The sequence below is a fragment of the Plecotus auritus genome (assembly GCF_963455305.1).
Source record: "Plecotus auritus genome assembly, chromosome: 5".
Classification (NCBI taxonomy): domain Eukaryota; kingdom Metazoa; phylum Chordata; class Mammalia; order Chiroptera; family Vespertilionidae; genus Plecotus; species Plecotus auritus.
Window position 1 is genome coordinate 87,310,259 of NC_137776.1, and position 18,670 is coordinate 87,328,928.

The window sequence follows — 18,670 nt, forward strand, 5'->3', positions numbered from 1 at the left end:
TTGAAGATGTAAGTCCTGCTCAATGGGGTGGTCTCAGCTAGTCCATGCAGCTGATTCACCTTAGGGTAAACCTCTCTCACCATGACAACAACATTCAAAGCTCTACTACAACAGCAGGGTGTACACAGACCACATGGGATGGGAAGTAGGGGAGGGATGGGAGGATGAACATGGAACACCCAGTTGGTGTGACTGGAAAGGCTGTGCCATGGGACCCTACAGAACATCTGCATAAGTCAATTTTACCAAGCCTAGGAGACATAGCAGCTCTATTTAAAATATACAAAGAAACACAAGGAGGCTGAGAACATGAGAAGACAAAGAAATATGTTCCAAATGAAATAACAAACATAAATAAATAAATAAGAAAAAGAACTAAACAAAATGGAGACAAGCAATCTACTAGATGCAAAGTTCAAACATTGGTTATAAGGATGCTCTATGAACTTAGGGGAAGAGTGAATGAACTTAGTAAAAATTTCAACAAGTAGGAAGCAAAAAAAGAAGTAGAAAATATAAAAAAGAACCAGTCAAAAATAAATACATTAACTGAAATGAAGAATACATTACAGGAATAACAGTGGAGTAAATGAAGCAAAGGATCAAATCAGAGATGTGGAACATATAGAAGCAAAAAACAAACAAACAAAACGCAATCAGAACAATAAAGAGAAAAAGAATTCGAAAAAGAAAGTATAGCATCAGGAGTCTGGGATAACTTCAAACATACCAACATTCACATCATGGGGGAGCCAGAAGGAAACGAAAGAGCAAGAAATTGAAACTTATGTGAAAAAATAATGACAGAACACTTCCCTAACCTGGTGAAGGAACTAGACATACAAATCCAGGAAGTGCAGAAATCCAAAACAAGATGAACCCAAAAAGACCCACACCAAGACACATAATTAAAAATGCCAAACATTAAAGACAAAGAGAGAATCTTACAAGCAGCAGGAGAAAAGCCATTAATTACCTACAAGCTAGCTCCAACTAGTTACTTAGTTATCTTCAAGGGGAAAAAAACTGTCAGTTGATTTCTCAACAAAAACTTTGCAGGCCAGAAGGGAATGACCAGAAATATTCAAAGTGATGAAAAGCAAGGACCTGCGACCAAGTTTACTCTACCAAGCAAAGCTATCATTTAGAATCAAAGGATGTATAAAATGAGCTTCCAAGACAAGAAAAAGCTAAAGGAGTTCATTACCATCAAAGTAGTATTACATAAAATGTTAAAGGGTCTTATTTAAAAAAAAGGAGAAAAAAAGATAAAAATATGAATAATAAAATGGCTAAAGATACATACTTTATCAACAACTGATTCTAAAAAATAAAATTACAAACAAGCAGAACAGAAACAGACTCAGATAGAGAGGACATTTTGAGAGTTGCCAGATGGGAGGGGTGTTGGGGGAATGGGTGAAAATGGTGAAGAGAATAAAAAGTACAAATTGGCTCTGGTTGGCATGCTCAGTGGTTAGAGCATCAGCCTGAATAGTGGAGGGTTGTGGGTTTAATTCCCAAACACTCATATCTGAGGGTGCAGGTTTGAACCCCACTCTAGGTTGGGGACTGTGTAAGATGCAACCAATCAATGTGTCTCTCTCACATTGATGTTTCTCTCTCTCTCTCTCTCTCTCTCTCTCTCTCTCTCTCTCTCTCTCTCTCTCTCTCTCTCTCCCCCTCTCTCCTCTTTCCCCCTCACTCCTTGGGTGAGGATTGAAAAAAAGAAGTGCAAATTGGTAGTTTCAGAATAGTCATGGGGATATAAAGTACAGCATAGGGAATATAGTCAATAATATTGTAATAACTATGTAAGGTGTCAGATGGGAATGAGATTTATTGCGATGATCATTTAGTAAGTTATGTAATGTCTAATCACTGGGTTTTACACCTGAAACTAATATAATATTGTATATCAACTGTAACTGAAAAAAAAATAATAAAAGATGTGGCTGCCCTAGCCAGTTTATCTCAGTGAATAGAGAGTTGGCTTGGGGACCAAAGGATCCTGGGTTCGATTCTGGTCAAGGGCACATACCTCGGTTGCAGGCTCCTCCCTGGCCCAGGCCCTGGTTGGGACTCGTGCAGGAGGCAACCAATCGATGTGTATCTCTCACATCAATATTTCTCTCTGTATTTCCCTCTCTCTTCCACCCTCTAAATATAAATGAAAAAATATCCACGACTGAGGCTTAAAAAAAAAAGTCGCTGACTACCTTAAATTAAAAGCAAAATTCTATATTCATTTATTGGCATCAATAGATGTCAATAAAACATTTTGGAAAATTCAACACTACTCATGGCAATTTATTTACTAAATTGATTGTAGCGACATTGGTCAACATGAACATATCGATTTCAGGTGTGGGCTTCTGTGTTATAAGATCTATATATTGCACTGTGTGTCTATTACCCAAAGTCAAATCTTCTCCCATCACCTTATATTAGGACCCCTGTGCCCCCTTTTTTTCTTTGTTTGTTTGTCCTATTGACCCCCTCCACTTTGCACCTGCCCCTCCCAGGCCTTCATCACTCTATTGTCTGTGTCTGTATATACATATGTATGTGTGTTTTTTTAATGATTAAAAGACATTATAGAAAACCTTGTAAATAAAAATAAAGACTGTGTTCATTGACTGGAAAACAGAATCCTAATGTTTCAGTTTTCCTGAAATTGTTCTAAATATTATATGCAATATTTACTGAAATGTAATGGAGATTTATATTTAGAGTCTAAATATCTATAGATAAGCAAAGATCTAAGAATATATAAGAGAAATCCTGAAAAGAACTAGGAGTATAAGTTTGTCAAAAGGATTTTTCATAAATCAATAGTAATGCACAAAGTGAGGTAGGTATTCAATGTAATTAGGAAAACAGAAGAATATAAAGCAACACATAATCTGAACAGAGAATGCAGATTTAATTAGAATTTAATTAGTAATTAAAGGGTGGATTTTACAATAAAATTATTGGAATAATTATTATCTACACTAATAAAAGAGAAATATGCAAATTGACTGTACCTCCGCTATGCCCACCAGCCAATCAGGAGTGAGTATGCAAATTAACCTGAAAAGATGGCTGCGGCCCCACCCCCCAGCTGCTTCAAACCTGTGGGAGTCAGAGAAGTCGGGTGCCAGTACCTGAGGATGGCTGCGGCCCAGGAGAAGAAGAAGCTTCCAGAGGGAGGGAAGCCCTGTGACCATAGGCCGCAGCCAGCTGGAGAAGCTGCCGCCCCACGTCTGCCCGCCCCATGTCCTGGGGGAGACAGAGAAACCGGCCCCAGTGCCTGAGGCTGGCTGCAGCCTGGGAGATGAAGAAGTCACTTGCCCATGACCCCAGGCCGCAGCCAACAGCAGAAGCCTCACGTCCACCTGCCCCACATCCTGGGGGAGATGGAGAAACTGGGCCCCAGCACCTAAGGCTGGCTGCAGCCTGGGAGATGAAGAAGCCGCCTGCCCTGTGATCCCAGGCTGCAGCCAGCTGGAGAAGTCGCCCACACTGCATCCTACGGAATATGGAGAAGCTGTCTGCCTGCAGTCTAAGTGTCAGCCCCTATGGCTGGCTACAGCCTGGTAGACAGAGACGCTGCCCACCACGCAGTCCCAGGAACCAGCACTTGCAGCTGCAGCCCAGGCAAAGCCACCTGCCCACCATCCCCTGTGGTTGCAGCCAGCCTGGGCGCCTATGGCTGACCAGAGGGAGGGAAGCCAGGATCACAGGTGCCTGTGGTTGGCTGGAGGAGGGAATCCTGGGTCCCGGGTGCAGAGCCAAGGCAGAGGTGGTTAGGGGCAATCAAGCCAGCAGGCGAGCAGTTAGGGATGATCAGGCTGTCAGGCAGAAGCAGTTAGGCAGGCAGGCGAGCGGTTAGGAGCCAGCAGTTCTGGATTGTGAGAGGGATGTCCGACTGCCAGTTATCCCCTGAGGGGTCCCATATTGGAGAGGGTGCAAGCCAGGTTGAGGGACACCCTTCCCCCCACCCTGTGCATGAATTTCATGTACCAGGCCTCTAGTCCTATATAATAGAAGGCTAATATGTAAATCGACTGAATGGAGGAATGACTGGTCATTATGACACGCACTGACCACCAGGGAGCAGACACTCAACACAGGAGCTGCCCCCTGGTGGTCAGTGTGCTCCCAGCTGCTCAGCCAGAAGCTGGGCTCATGGCTGGTGAGCGCAGCGGTGGTGGCAGGAGCCTCACCCGCCTCCACGCTAAGGATGTCCAACTTATGGACATCCCCCGAGGGCTCCCGGACTGCGAGAGGCCGGGCTGAGGGACATGTAGGAATTTCATGCACTGGGCCTCTAGTGTAGATATAAAAAAATAAAATAGGTCCCCATTCTGTACCACATATAAATATAAATTCTAGTTGGACTAAAAGACATATATGTCAAAACAAAAATAAAATTTTAGAATAGGTGAATATATATACATTGCATAGAGAAGTGATTCTTAAACAAGATAGTATAGAACCAATTAAAAGAGGGAAAAAAATGATAAACTTAATTATATAAAATATTAATTCTTCCAGCTTACCAAACCACACCAAAGAATAAAAAGTCAATTCACAATGGGAACAGGATTTAAGAACATGTATAACTGACAATGAATTAGTATTCAGAACATATAACAACTTCTGTATATCAATAAAGGAAAAATTTCAAAATGATTAAAAGATTTGATAGGGTGCCTTACAGAGAATTCACAAGAAGCTAATTCATATGTAAAAAGATTCTAAACCTTGCCCCAGCCTGGTGGCTCAGTTGGTTGGAACATCGTCCATACACCAAAAAGGGTTTAATTCTTGGTCAGGGTGAATATGGGAGGCAACTAATCAATATTTCTCACATTGATGATTCTCTCTCTCTCTCTCTCTCTCTCTCTCTCTGTCTCCTCTTCTCAAACCTCTCTCTCTAATAAATATATATAACATAACTTCTGGTGAAGATTATAAAAAAATTAATTACTTACTTAAAAAATTAAAAGATACTCAACTTCAACATAATCAGGGATTTTTCAAAGTAAGCCCACAAAGAAATAGCATTGTACACTCAACAGATTTGCAAAAACTAAGTCTGGCAATATATAGTGTAGGTTAGGATTGAGAAGAATACTAACATATGGCTAGTGTGAGTACAACTTGAAAAACAAAAAGAAAAAGAAACAAACAAAAACATGTCAGGGGAAAAATTCCATTAAGTTGGAAAAATTAAAATATTTATACCATAATATCTAGGGATTTCTCTTTTATTTTCATACTATTGAGATACTTTTGTGTATCTCATAATATAGGTACAGGATCTCCATTACAACATTGTGTATAATAGTAAAAATATTGAAACACCTTAAATGTTCACCAATAATAGGCTAAATAAATAACATATATTCATAGCAAGCAAAACTACACAATAGTGAAAATAAATGAATTAAACTGATACCCGATAACATGGATGGTTCCCAAGAACATGATATTGAGTAAAGAAAGGTATAGAAAACTATAACTGCATAACTCTCAAAAATGTATAAAATTAAATACATAAGATATTAAAATATAAAAATGTACCATGAAACTTAAAAAAAAAATCAAGGGGAGCCAGACTGGTATGTCTCAGTGGTTGAGCATCGACCTATGAACCAGGAGGTTACGGTTCAATTCCTGGTCAGGGGCACATGCCTGGGTTGTGGGCTCAATCCCCAGTTGGGGGCATGCAGGAGGCAGCTGATCAATGATTCTCTCATCATTGATGTTTCTATCTCTCTCTCCTTCTCCTTTCCTCTCTGAAATCAATAAAAATATATTTTTAAAAAATCAAGGGGAAAAACATTTAAGGAATAAAAAGGAAAAATAAAAAATTTATAATAAAATGCAATAGAGAGGAGCCTTGGAGGGAGTAGTGACTCTGTGTGCCATGAACTGAAGAGAGTGATTATCTCAATCCCACACAACTGATGACCCAGATAGTCACAGGCTCCAGTGGGAGCACAGAAGCATCAACCCAGCCACAGAGGAGGAGATGCCTTGTATTTTCATTCTTCTCAGTCACTTCATTCCCTTTTCCACCTACACACCTTGGGCAATCCCATAAGATGGAAGATCTTGGGTATAGAGTAACCTCCATTTATAACATTTTAAAATTAATAAAATGATGAGTTCAGATAACTATCAAAAATAGAGAGTATAGAGATGAAGTAACGTCAATACTCATTGTATTCCATGTGTCCAGCAAGTTCTCAAATTGTATTAAGGCCTGGAAAATATGAGGGACATGATTTATGATATTTAGTTTTTGATCAGGAAAAGTTGAGTCTAATACTTATATTCAGTTGATCAGGGGTGGTTAGAGAAAAAATTGCCCTCACCCATCTCTCCAATCCTGTTGCTTTTTCTTTGGATCGGGCATATTCACTGCGGGGCTGCTGTGCTGTGGCTTTTGTTTGGGTTAAGGTCAGGGTTAGTGGCCTCTTCTTGCAGCTTGTAAATGTAGACGGTCCCAGACTTACTATGATTCAACTAACAATTTCTTTACTTTATGGTGGTGCAAACGTGATACACATTCATTAGAAACCATGCTTTAGGTTTTGAATTTGTCTTTTCCCAGGTTAGTGATATGCAGTATAACACTTGCTGTGATGCTGGGCAGCTCCCATTTAGCCACATGATCAGGAGGGTAAAAGCTACTACTCTATAATGTACTGTGTTTCCATCACTTTTTTTTTTATATTGTGCTTTGTGTTTTGCATCCAATCATATCTACAAAATGCCCATCTGTGTCTCCTGCTTTTGGTGAGAACAAGAAGGCAATTATTCTTAAGCTGAAACTCAAGATTATATTGTCCCACCTTAAGTTAATGCAATGAGCACATTTAAGATAAGTTAGGCTAAGCTGCTAGTATGATATTCAGTAGGTTTGGTGTATTGGATCCATTTTCAACTTAGAATGAGTTTACTGAGATGTAATCTCTTCATAAATTGAGGAACATCTGGAGAGTGGATGGTGGTAAACTGCGGGAGAGACATTTTCATCCTCAAAGTTTACCTGCCCTTCACTGTTCCTGACTCTGAGTTGTCAGGTTCAAAGAGCCGCCATCAGTAACCCTTCACTCTGAGGACAAGATGCCCCGAGTTGCATGCTTACCGCTGTGCCTGCTGTAGCTCCTAGGCTATGAGTCAGTGTCTCCAGTTCTGAAATCAGTTGTTGAGACTGCATATGACAGGTGTGTGACATCAGCCATCTGCTCTCCCACGGAGGAACAGCAGACTTCAGACTGCTCCCTGCATTTTCCCCTGTGTAATCTTTGATCATTTTATCTTCCATTCTTTTTTATCGACAATTCTTTACCTCTCCCAATCCCTAGTGCAGAAAGAAGGGCAAGGAAAGGATGTTTCTGTAGATACCATCAGCCTCTAAATCTCTTGAAGATTTTAAGTTTTATAAACCTACTAGAGGCCCGAAGCACAAAATTCATGCAAGGGGCTCAGCCCTCCTAGCCGCAGCTTCATTCGGAAGGTCATTTGGCTGTCTGGTCTAATTAGCATATTATGCTTTTATTATTAAAGATGTCAGGAACAAATTTCTGCTTTTGAAATCCTTTTGTAGGTGGGAGGGGTTAATTTTATCCTTCTTTTAAATCTTCCTTCCTTCCTTCCTTCCTTCCTTCCTTCCTTCCTTCCTTCCATCCTTCCTTCTTTTCTTCCTCCCTCCCTCCCCCACCCTCTCTCTCTCTTTCTTTCTTCTTCTTTCTTTCTTTCTTTCTTTCTTTCTTTCTTTCTTTCTTTCTTTCTTTCTTTCTTTCTTTCTTCTTTCTTTCTTTCTTTCTTTCTTTCTTTCTTTCTTTCTTTCTTTCTTTCTTTCTTTCATCTTTCTTCTTCTCCCTCTCACTCTGTTATCAGTGGGGTTGCCCTCTGTGACCCCACCTGTTCCTGGTGGAAGTAGAGCTCTTGGGGTGCCACAGGGAAAGGAACTTCCTAAAGCCCCCTGGGACAATGAGGTATGGTGGAAAGCTCTATTTCTGTGGAATTAAACCCCTGGGTTTCCATTGTTCCATTTCCCTCTGTTCTGCCATAGAAAAAGTCCCATGTGGTCTTCAGCAGGGCTCATATCAAAGCTACTGCCCAGGACTCTGCTCCGTATTAAAGTCCAGCTCAGTCCAGTATCCGGGTAGCATAGCTTGTGTCCCCAGCTGCAGTCCATTATGTGTGGGATGGCAGGGCCATGGGCCATGTGGCTGCTAAGGGCACATGGCTATGGAGGCACCTGGGCAAGTGCTGGTCACAGAACCATCAAGGAACAGGAGTGCAAGAGCAAGCATGAGAGCAAGAACTCTTTGTCTTGGGGTTATAACTAGGAGCTTAACCAACAGCCCTTCCGGATCCCTGTGCTTGCAGTAGCTCCACTCCCCTCCCCTCCCACTAGGCAATTATCTTCTTCCCAGTTTAGACGGACAGACAAGCACCTTCCCTACATTACCCCAACTTCACTGCACATGTGCCCACCTCCCCCTTTGTTTGATCCCTTTCCCTAGTGACCTGCAGGTAATGGACTGCAGATTCCCGGGGGAATGTGAAGTTGCGCTTCCTGGTGAAGCTGCGCAGATGACCATGCTTATAATGTCTGGCCTTCCCTTTGCTCTCTTCCTATTATTAATATTAACTAGGTAGTTCCCACAGTAACAACTCTGTCTAGCTACGTAGAACAAAGACAGTAAGCAAGATTATACAAAGGTCAGTTGGAACCCTTCAAAAGGCTAACTAAGGTGGAAACCAGCAGGTGGTCAATCTCCTGCCACACAGTGGTGTCCTGAACTCCCAGGAAGTTTCACAATGGCATTTATTTCTCCAAACAACACCTTTTTGAGTTGAAGATAACCTTAAGGAAACCTTATTCACTCAGCAAGGAAATAATACAAGTAGAAAACATTCTGAGACACGAAAGCACACCCTTCGAACTGTCGTTTTTTTATGAAAATATTTGTGAAATGTATTATATAATTTCTTACCTTCTTAATTTGAGTATTTAAAAAATGAATGTCCTGAAGGGTTGGAGGAGGGGAGGGGAGATGGAAGATATCTGTAATACTATCAATAATAAAAAATATATTTAAAAAATAAAATAAATAAAAAATGAATGTCCTTGAGACAGAGTTGTCACTACAAGCATATTTCCTGCTACACACAATCACAGCGTGATACGCTCCAGAATTGGAGCAATGTAGAACTTCTTTCTCCCATACTATATTTCCACATTGTAAAATTTTTGCACATAGGAATTTATGATTTTCTATAATTTAAAAGTAATCTTTCACAATTACTAAAAATTTAAATTGAGGTAAGAAAAATTGCTATAATAAAAACTTTTTAAGTTATTTGATTGAATGAAAATGGCACTTTTTCTGTGTTTGGTTTCTAGGTATAGCATTACTCATTAAAAAAACTTTTTAAAATGTGTAAAACACATACAATACAATTTTTAGAATTAACAAATCTTATCTGTAATTTAAGCCATGTAACCACATTGTATAGCGAAATAACTACAAGCCAGATCCAGAAACTACACTGCTACACTAGAATGTTCCCCTGATCTTATTTGTCATAACTGATATCTCCAAGAGGAAATCATTATCGTAACTTCCACTATCAATTGGTTTCTACCTGTTCTTGAACATCATATAAATTAGAGGATATGGTATGTATTTTTTTGCAATGATATATTTGCTTTGCATAATAAAATGTCTGTGAGGTCCACCCATGTCATTGCATGAATCAGTAATTATTATATTTTTATTGCTGTGTATCAGTCTGGTATATAAAATACCCCATTTTATCTATTCTTTTATTTATAGAGATTTTTATTGTTTCCAATTTTTGGATAAAACTGCTATGCACCTATGTTTAGTAGACATATGCACTCTATTTTCTTGAGCATGTACCCTAAGAATAAGCAGTATTTTATAAATTCTGCCGAGTAGTATTACAAAATATTTGTAATGATTTTTATTTCAAACTGCAATGTGTGAGTCCCAGCATTCCCATATCCTTACTAATAACTTTGCATTGACAAACTTTAGTTCTTTTATAAATATTTTAGCCATTTTGATAAATATGCAGTGGTATCTTATTGTGCTTTTATCTCATATTTTTAAATTGTAATCTTTATATTTTTTTTAAATATATTCTTATTGATTTTAGAGAGGAAGAGAGAGGGTGAGAGAGATAAAGACATCAATGATGAGAATCATTGATTGGCTGCCACCTGCACGTCACACAAGAGGGATTGAGCCTCCAACCAGGGCGTATGCCCTGATTGGGAATTGAACAGTGATCTCCTGGTTCATAGGTCAATGCTCAACCACTGAGTCATGCCAACTGTGCTGGTTTTATTTTCATTGATTTGCTTCCTTATTTGTTACCTCCTTTATTAAATAATTTTAATTAACTTTAGATTCATATGCAGTTTAAACAGATATTTGATATTATGTTTCTTTCTCTAATGCATCTATAGCTTTATATCTTGTAATTGTAATGTGATTTTGTTGAGGTTAACACAAAATAGGCCTATCAGTATTTCATGTAAAACAAAAGTACATAGGCTTTGAGAGAGTTTGAGAATTACAGGAAAACAAATGAGATTTTAGGCATGGACTTTGTGATGTTGAGGGGAGGTACTCTAAGAGCTCCTGCCCTAGTTTGCAGGTAGGAATAATCTAGTATCCAAATAATGCATCAAAAATATTATTTAGTTCTGTGCAGAATATCTTGAAACTAGTTAGTATAGTATAGTTTACAAGTGTTTGCATAGGCAAGAGTTCCAAATAGCTTAGAGTTGAGTTGTCTAAAACGGCAGTACTACTGTGACTTTGAACTAATTTTATTCTAGATCACATCTTTCTTTCCTTAGACAAAACACTATTTATATTTTTTATTGTGGTAGGATAATTAAAGTATTTGAAAAGCATTGGCTCTAGTAAACCACAAAAATCTTCTGAAGAATATCTTTTAAATGATTTTCTACATTATCTCTGCCCAGGACCCCTGGTTCAAGAGCAGCAAAGTAGCATATGTCACAAATGGAGTAGAGTTAGTCCCTTCAATACACATGAACAGTTATGCATCTATATTTATTCTTTGACAAAATTAATATTTTTCAATATTTCAGACAATGACTATAAATGATAAAAAGTGTGTTAAGCTAAATAAACAAAATTAAACCCCACTTCTAAATTACCTTTAACTATTTAGATAAATACTTGCCTGAGAGAGATTAGCTTTATCCTAAGGATATTAGCTCATTTCCTTAGAAAATATGCTAAGTTTCTAATAATCCTATATATAATATTTTTGGTAAAAATGCGTACAGATATACACACATATTTCATAAAATAAAACACTGAGAACACTGAGTTCTTCTTTTATAAACTCACTAGAGGCCCAGTGCATGGCTTCGTGCACCGGTGGGGGTCCCTCAGCCTGGCCTGCACCCTCTCACAATCCAGGATCCCTCGAGGGATGTTGGACTGCTGATTTTGGCCAGGCCTGTGGGGATCAGGCCAAAACTGGCAGTTCGACATCCCCTGAGGAATGTAGTAGTGTGTGAAGTGGCAGGCAGCCGGTGAGGAATCCGAGCCTGGGCCGGCCACCACGCTGCTCCCCATCATCCCAGCCCCGCTGTGCCTGCCTCCGCCACCACTTGGTAGTGCTGCTGCGGAGGCGGGAGAGGTTCACGCCACTGCAGCTGCCCTTGCCAGCTGTGAGCCTGGCACCTGTTGGTCAGGTGAGTGGCACTACCGCTGTGGGAGCACACTGACCACCAGGGGGCAGCTCCTGCGTTGAGCGCCTGCCTCCTGGTGGTTGGTGTGCATCATAGCGACCAGTTGTTTGATATTCGATCATTCAGTCATTTGGTCACTTAGACTTTTATATACACACTCGTGGCCCAGGGCACGAAATTCATGCACATTAAAAGTGAATTAATTAGAGGAAATATTTTAATATTGCTATTTGCCCTTTCTCTATAAAAGAAGTGTCAGAGATGAAAGAAAATTAGTAAAATGCATATGAAAATCTTCCTCCTGTCAGTGTCTGGGGTGCGCCGTGGGACCCAGAGTCAAGTCCCCGCCCACCCACGTGCACCTTGAAATCACACGAGGCCCAGACCTGGCGAGCCCCACCCCTCTCAACCCCCACCAGGTGGGGAGCACAGCCTCAGGTCCCCCATCCCCGGCCCATCCCCCATGTGGCCTCAGGTCCCCCCCAGCCCAGCCTCGGGTCCCCCATCCCCGGCGTGAGGCGTGAGGCCATGAGGTCACGAGGGCACAAGGACACAACAACCATTTGCATATTAGCTCTTTATTATATGGGATTAGAGGCCTGGTGCAGGAAAATTCGTACACTGGGGTGGGGGTCACTCAGCCCAGCCTGCCCCCTCTCACAGTCCGGGAGCCCTCAGGTGATGTCCTACTGAAGGCTTAGGCCCGCTCCCCAAGGGGAGTGGGTCTAAGCCACAGTCTGGCCTCCCTCTGTAGGAGGCAACCGGACCCATCAGGGGAAAGTGCCACCCCCATCACCCAGCTGCTGCTGCCACTGCTGGCTGCTGTGGCTGCCAGCCCTCCTCGGCCCTCGCAGCTACTGTGGCTTTGTCCGGAAGGACGTCTGGAAGACATCCGGTCTATTTGGTCTAATTAGCATATTGCCCTTTTATTAGTATAGATAGATATATTTCTGGATGCTTTACTAGGAAATCATATCTGTAATAGCCACAGAAATAAAAAATAGTCATATTATAATGATTTATGTATTAGGAAAACATAGTTAAAATAGCCTACACACTTGGCCGTCAAAACACCTTCCCAAGTTGCTTCTATATGTGTCTCAAATCCATTCTTTTTTTTCTCCTCCAGCCTCTTCATTTTTTTTAAAATATATATTTTATTGATTTTTTACAGAGAGGAAGAGAGAGGGATAGAAAGTTAGAAACATCGATGAGAGAGAGACATCGATCAGCTGCCTTCTGCACGCCCCCTACTGGGGATGTGCCCGCAACCCAGGTACATGCCCTTGACCGGAATCGAACCTGGGACCCTTTAGTCCGCAGGCCGACGCTCTATCCACTGAGCCAAACCAGTTAGGGCCAGCCTCTTCATTTTTAAATCATGTCTCCTCAGCATTTTTAATGTATCCTCTCTGCTTCCATTTACAATTGTTTATTTCCCCTACCCTGAAAGAAAAAAAGTATCATACAAAAGAATTCCATGACTCTTCCAATTCCACTAGATCTGATTTGTATTTGTCCTTTTAAAAATGCAGAACCAGAGTGCCTTCAACATTTCAAATAACGCTAGTCACCCATTAACGCTCATTTATTTAACTGATACAGCTGCCTAGGCTCGGGGATAGCTCGCTTCCTCTCCAAGGCTGAATGGAGATTCCTCCTGAGATGGTGTGGGCGTGCCAGGGTGCATGCAGACCACCTAGGGGATAACGTGAGATACAAAATGTTGCACTCTAATCTTCACACAGGCCTTCGAATTTCATTTGGAAGAAAAATTATAAAATGAGCCTCCTTGTGTCAATGTTTTTGCTACATAATTACTCCCTAATTGAATGCAATCTGGATACTGTATTGTGTAAGATACAAAGCATCCCATTGAAGTTTTGCATTGGAAACTGTCAGATATATTTGTATTTGGTATAGGCTTATTGCAAACAACTTATCAGGAAGTCAAGAGAGAAAATTTTGTGCCATTTCAAAAAAAATAGTGAGGTTTTTAATAGTATGTGTAAAGTAAAATGTGATTGCAGGCTACAAATCCTATAGTACTAACACTAGATTTAAAACTAGAATGGACACATGTAAGGTATGTTTATTTCCAAGATATTGGCTCTAAATTCCCCTTTAAACAACATTGATTTATTCTTGAAGAATAACTCTATTTATGGTTTTATAATTCATCTTTTCAAAGGGTGGCTAATATAGTCATTTTCCCTCTACTTGCTACTCCATTAAAAGGATTTCACACTAGTATGCCATCATCTCCAATCTCTCCTGTGTTTTATATACAATTAGTTATTAACTTCTCTAACCTCAAACTTTCTCCATACCTTCTGTTTATAATTTTCATTCAATTCACTCCACTGTACATTATTAATCTTTATGGAGATGTATATTAAAACTGCAATTAAATCAATGAAATGTACTTTACACACATGGTTAAAATTCAGATTACTGATGAATATTCATGAGGATTTGCAGCAAACAGTACTTTCATACCTTACTAGTAGCATTGTAAATGGTACAACCGTTTTTGAAAAACTATTTAACAGTTTCCAAAAAGTTAAAACTATAACTATCTTATCATTTAGCAATTCCAGATCTAAGTGTTTCTTCAAGAGAAGTGAAAAAAACAGGTGTGCATTAAAACACATGCACAAGAATGTACTAGAAATAATACAAATGAGCATCAACAAAAGAACAGATAAATTTTCATGTATTCAATGGAACAAAGGGATAATCTCCTGAAATATACAGCAAGAAGAATGCATCTCATTAATATGTTCAGTGAAAGAAGATACACAAAATAGAGTGTGCTATCTGACATCATTTAAACAAATTCCAAGAAGAAGTGAAACTAATTTACAGCACTCTAAATAGGGTGGTGGCTTCTTCTTGTGAGCAGGATGCTCACTGGAAAGGGCCATGCAGCAATGTTTTTCTAAGATGGTTGTGACGGGGTTATTCAGATGGATACACTGAACTACACTCTTAAGACTGTGCATTTTGCTGTTTATAAAAGATATCATCATGAAGTATTTTGAGCTATGACATTAGGTTCCAAACTTGTCTTTCAACATTCATTTGTATCAACATGCTGGAAGGGAAGGTTCCTTCTCCTTTTGGTTTCTACCTAATAGAACTGTCCAAATAATCATTTCTTAATAAAGATCCAAATATTACCTTTAGTAACGTTTGGGGGGAAATGACCACTTACCATTGCCTCAAAATGCAGTACACTCACATTATGACTAGACTGGAGAACTTCACTTCTAGTCAATCTGATCTTGAGAACAAGCTGTGGGAGCAATCCCTAAGTTACCTCAGAGTTGTAGACAAAAAACTGCTGACATAGTCAGCTGTCCATCCCCCAGGAAGGATTGGCCTTTTTTTTTTCCCCTCAGAAAAGTGCTATGAGCAAGAAGCAGGAAGGAAAAGAGTGTGCCCGTGGGCCCTGAGAAATCAAAATAAATAAGAAACAATTCCTCCCAGGATCCATAACCTATAACACCATGACTCCACTTACTGCAAATGGGACCCAACAATTAGCCTTTGTGAGACAGAGACTGAAAGTGTTCATATCAGTGTTCCTCCTCCATTGAGGGTGAATAGGAGAAATGTCCACACTAGTGACGGGAGAGACTGTGGTTCCTCCATCCATGCTGAATAGAAGAATTCAGTTCATTATGGTTCATTTATATAATAAAATAGATAATTGTTGGAAGCTGCCAGTTGCCTTCACTAGCAGAAAGAGGTGGACAAGGAGTCTGAAAGGCTGGTCAACCTTGAGGCTCTGGCAAGGGTCAGAGCCATACACCCACTGTCTGGTGGAGACAAAGGGACCTAAAGCAAATTCCACCTTTTAGTCTTATGTAAGTCCTTGCTGATGGGCTATCATGGAGCTATTACTGGAATTGCCTGCCTAAGGGATATGGGTGTATCCCAAACCTGAATAAAAAGGATGGCAAGGCCAGAGCAAAGCAGAGTCCTCTCTTGGGCTTCTGCCTGGCCCCCAATTTCCAAATTAGTATTTTCTTGTCTTGTCTCTTTCATTTGTGTGCGGCCTCCTCCAGAACCCGAACCCTGAACCTGAACCCTGAACCATGTGGGATGTGAGGGGTTACACTCGCAGACAATCGCTAAAATTTGTGTTTCTAAAAATTGAATAAAGTTAAGAAAGTACTAATATTGTGTTATTGCCAGTATTTTTAAAACAACTGTAATACCAGTTACACTGTAAAAAACACCATTTTACACACACACACACACATACACACACACACACGTCTACCAAAAAATGTATACACACTTTGAATAATTTTAAAAGCAGTTTTTATTAAAATACATTTAATTTTTAAAATGTAATAGAATCAGCCCAGCTGTAGTGGCTCAGTGGATTGACTGTTGTCCCATGGACCAACAGTTTCCAGGTTCGCTTCCCAGTTAGGGCACATGCCTGGGTTGTGGGCTTGATCCCCAGGAGGGGTTATGGAGGAGGCAGCCAATCAATGATTCTCTCTCATCATTGATATTTCTCTCTCTCTCTCTCTCTCTCTCTCTCTCTCTCTCTCTCTCTCTCTCCCTCTCCTTTCCTCTCTGAAATCAATAAAAATATATTTAAAACATGTAATAGAATAAACAAAGTGGGTATACATTTTTGGGATATCCTATATAATAAAAGCCTAATATGCAAATTGTCCCCTTGGGCACTCATTGGACCAGGAGTTCAACTGCTTGCTATGACATGTTCTGACCACCAGGGGGCAGCGCGGAACATGGTGGGTGTCAGCCACACGGTTCTGGCAGTGGGCGGCATGGAGATACTGCCAGCCTTGATGGGCCCCAATGGCAGGATGGTGGAGTAGGTGAGTGGGTGGTGCCAGGTCAAGGTGGCTGTGAGCAGGGGCTCAATTACCCAGCCAATCACCTTGCAGTGGCGGCAGTGGGGGTTGGGGCCACCGCCTGGCTCTTAAGTGCTGAGGGAGCCAGGCAGAGTGCCCTGCCCTGATTGATTGTCCCACAGGCGGATGGTGGAGCATGTGAGAGGGTAGCGCCAGGCTAAGGCAGGGTGTCAGGTGGGGCTGCGAAGCTGGGGGCATGATCTGGGGCCCAATCTCCCCAGGTCATCTCGAGGGACCCTACCCATGCATGAATTTGTGCACCAGGCCTCTAGTCTATATTAATAAAAGGGTAATATGGTAATTAGACTGGACATCTTCCAGACATCCTTCCAGACAAAACTACGGTGGCAGGGGCCGAGGCAGAGGCAGTTAGGGGCGATTAGGCCGACAGCGTTGGGCAGTTAGGGGCAACCAGGCCAGCAGGCAGAGGTGGTTAGGGGTGATCCGGCAGGCAGGCAGATGAGTGCTAAGGAGCCAGTGGTCCCAGATTACAAGAGGGATAGCCGACTGCTGGTTTTGAAGAAGTAATGATAATTTCTAGGGTCCTTAATAAAGACCACCAATGTAGTACAATAAGAGAAAAGATTTAGGTTTTGGCTGAGAGAAAAAAGAAAATAAGAATAAAATCGAGGGATAAATCACATGTTCCCTGATCAGTTTAGAAGTAAATGACATAAGATAAGTAAGTCTGAAAAAGAACCAAAATTTGTGTTCTGCCATTTTCAGTTTAGCAAGAAAAATAAAGGGGTGCATTAAGTTAGGGACTTGCAATTCTTAGTGCAATGTTTAAAAAGTCTTATTTTCTTAGGATAATGAAAATAGCTACTATTTTTCAAGTGCCAAGTTCCATTTTCTATGTTTGAATTGCTGCAAATTTTATCTTTAATCTTTACAACAGTTCTGAAAAGTAGGGGTCATTTTGTTCATTTTGCAACTGAAAATCAGTGGCTCAAGGAAAACACTATTTGTTGTGCATGGAACCAGGGATTGAGCCCAGACCTATCTAATTCCAGAGCCTTTTCTCTAATATATTGTCCTTATTACAGAAGAGGAAAAAAGTGTCACCTTCTCTAAGGAAGTACTTGTATCCAGGTACAATGCATGCAGATAATAATACAATAAAAAAAGCTGAAATAATTAGCATCGACTTTGTCCCTTGTTTCCCTTTTGATAATGTTTTTTACTTCTCTCAAGAAATACTATATATTTAGATGGTGTGCTTTAATTTATATGTTCTCTGCATTTGTATCCTGCAGGCATTTGGCTGTCTGCATATGTCAGGCCCCAGGCTGTAAAATTCAGAGCAAATTGCTTTGAAATGGTCTCCCTGCAAAGGTCCCTTGTTTAACTTCTGTAAATCTGCTCTGAGTCGCTTTCCTGACGTGACTTATGTGGTTTATGAGTTTTTACACACCAATATTGTTCAGTGAGTGAGCAAAAATAGTTTTCTAGAATCCCCAAACTCACTTCTTTCCTCGCTCTGCACATGTTTTATCTTTGGCTGGTTTGTGGACATGAATAACCAACAGTGTTGACAATCTGTGTATTCCCACTTGAGGGCCAGCATATTGGCAGCATAACAGAGAGAGATTGTGTTTTTCATGCTAAATGAGAGAATTGTTGAGTCGTAATAGATATTTTATGCACTGCAAATCTCTGAAAAGTTCTGCATATTATTCAAATATGTGCACACACAATTCTTTGTGGGCTTTTTTTTTCTGTCTCTAACTTATTGTCATTATCTCTATTTTACATTTTGACCCAAAGATAGAAGCCGTGAGGATAGAAAAACTTATTTTGTATATTCTCTATTTTGCTTTACAATATCTCTCCAACATAAACCATTCTATGATCCATAGCTTTGTTCTCCAAACCTCCCATAGCAATTTTGCTCTGAGTCTTACTCAATGAGACATCTTCCCTCTGTTAATAATCATTCCATAAGTTAGATTTTAACTCATTATTGGTAAAGCCAATAATGCATCTATTCATT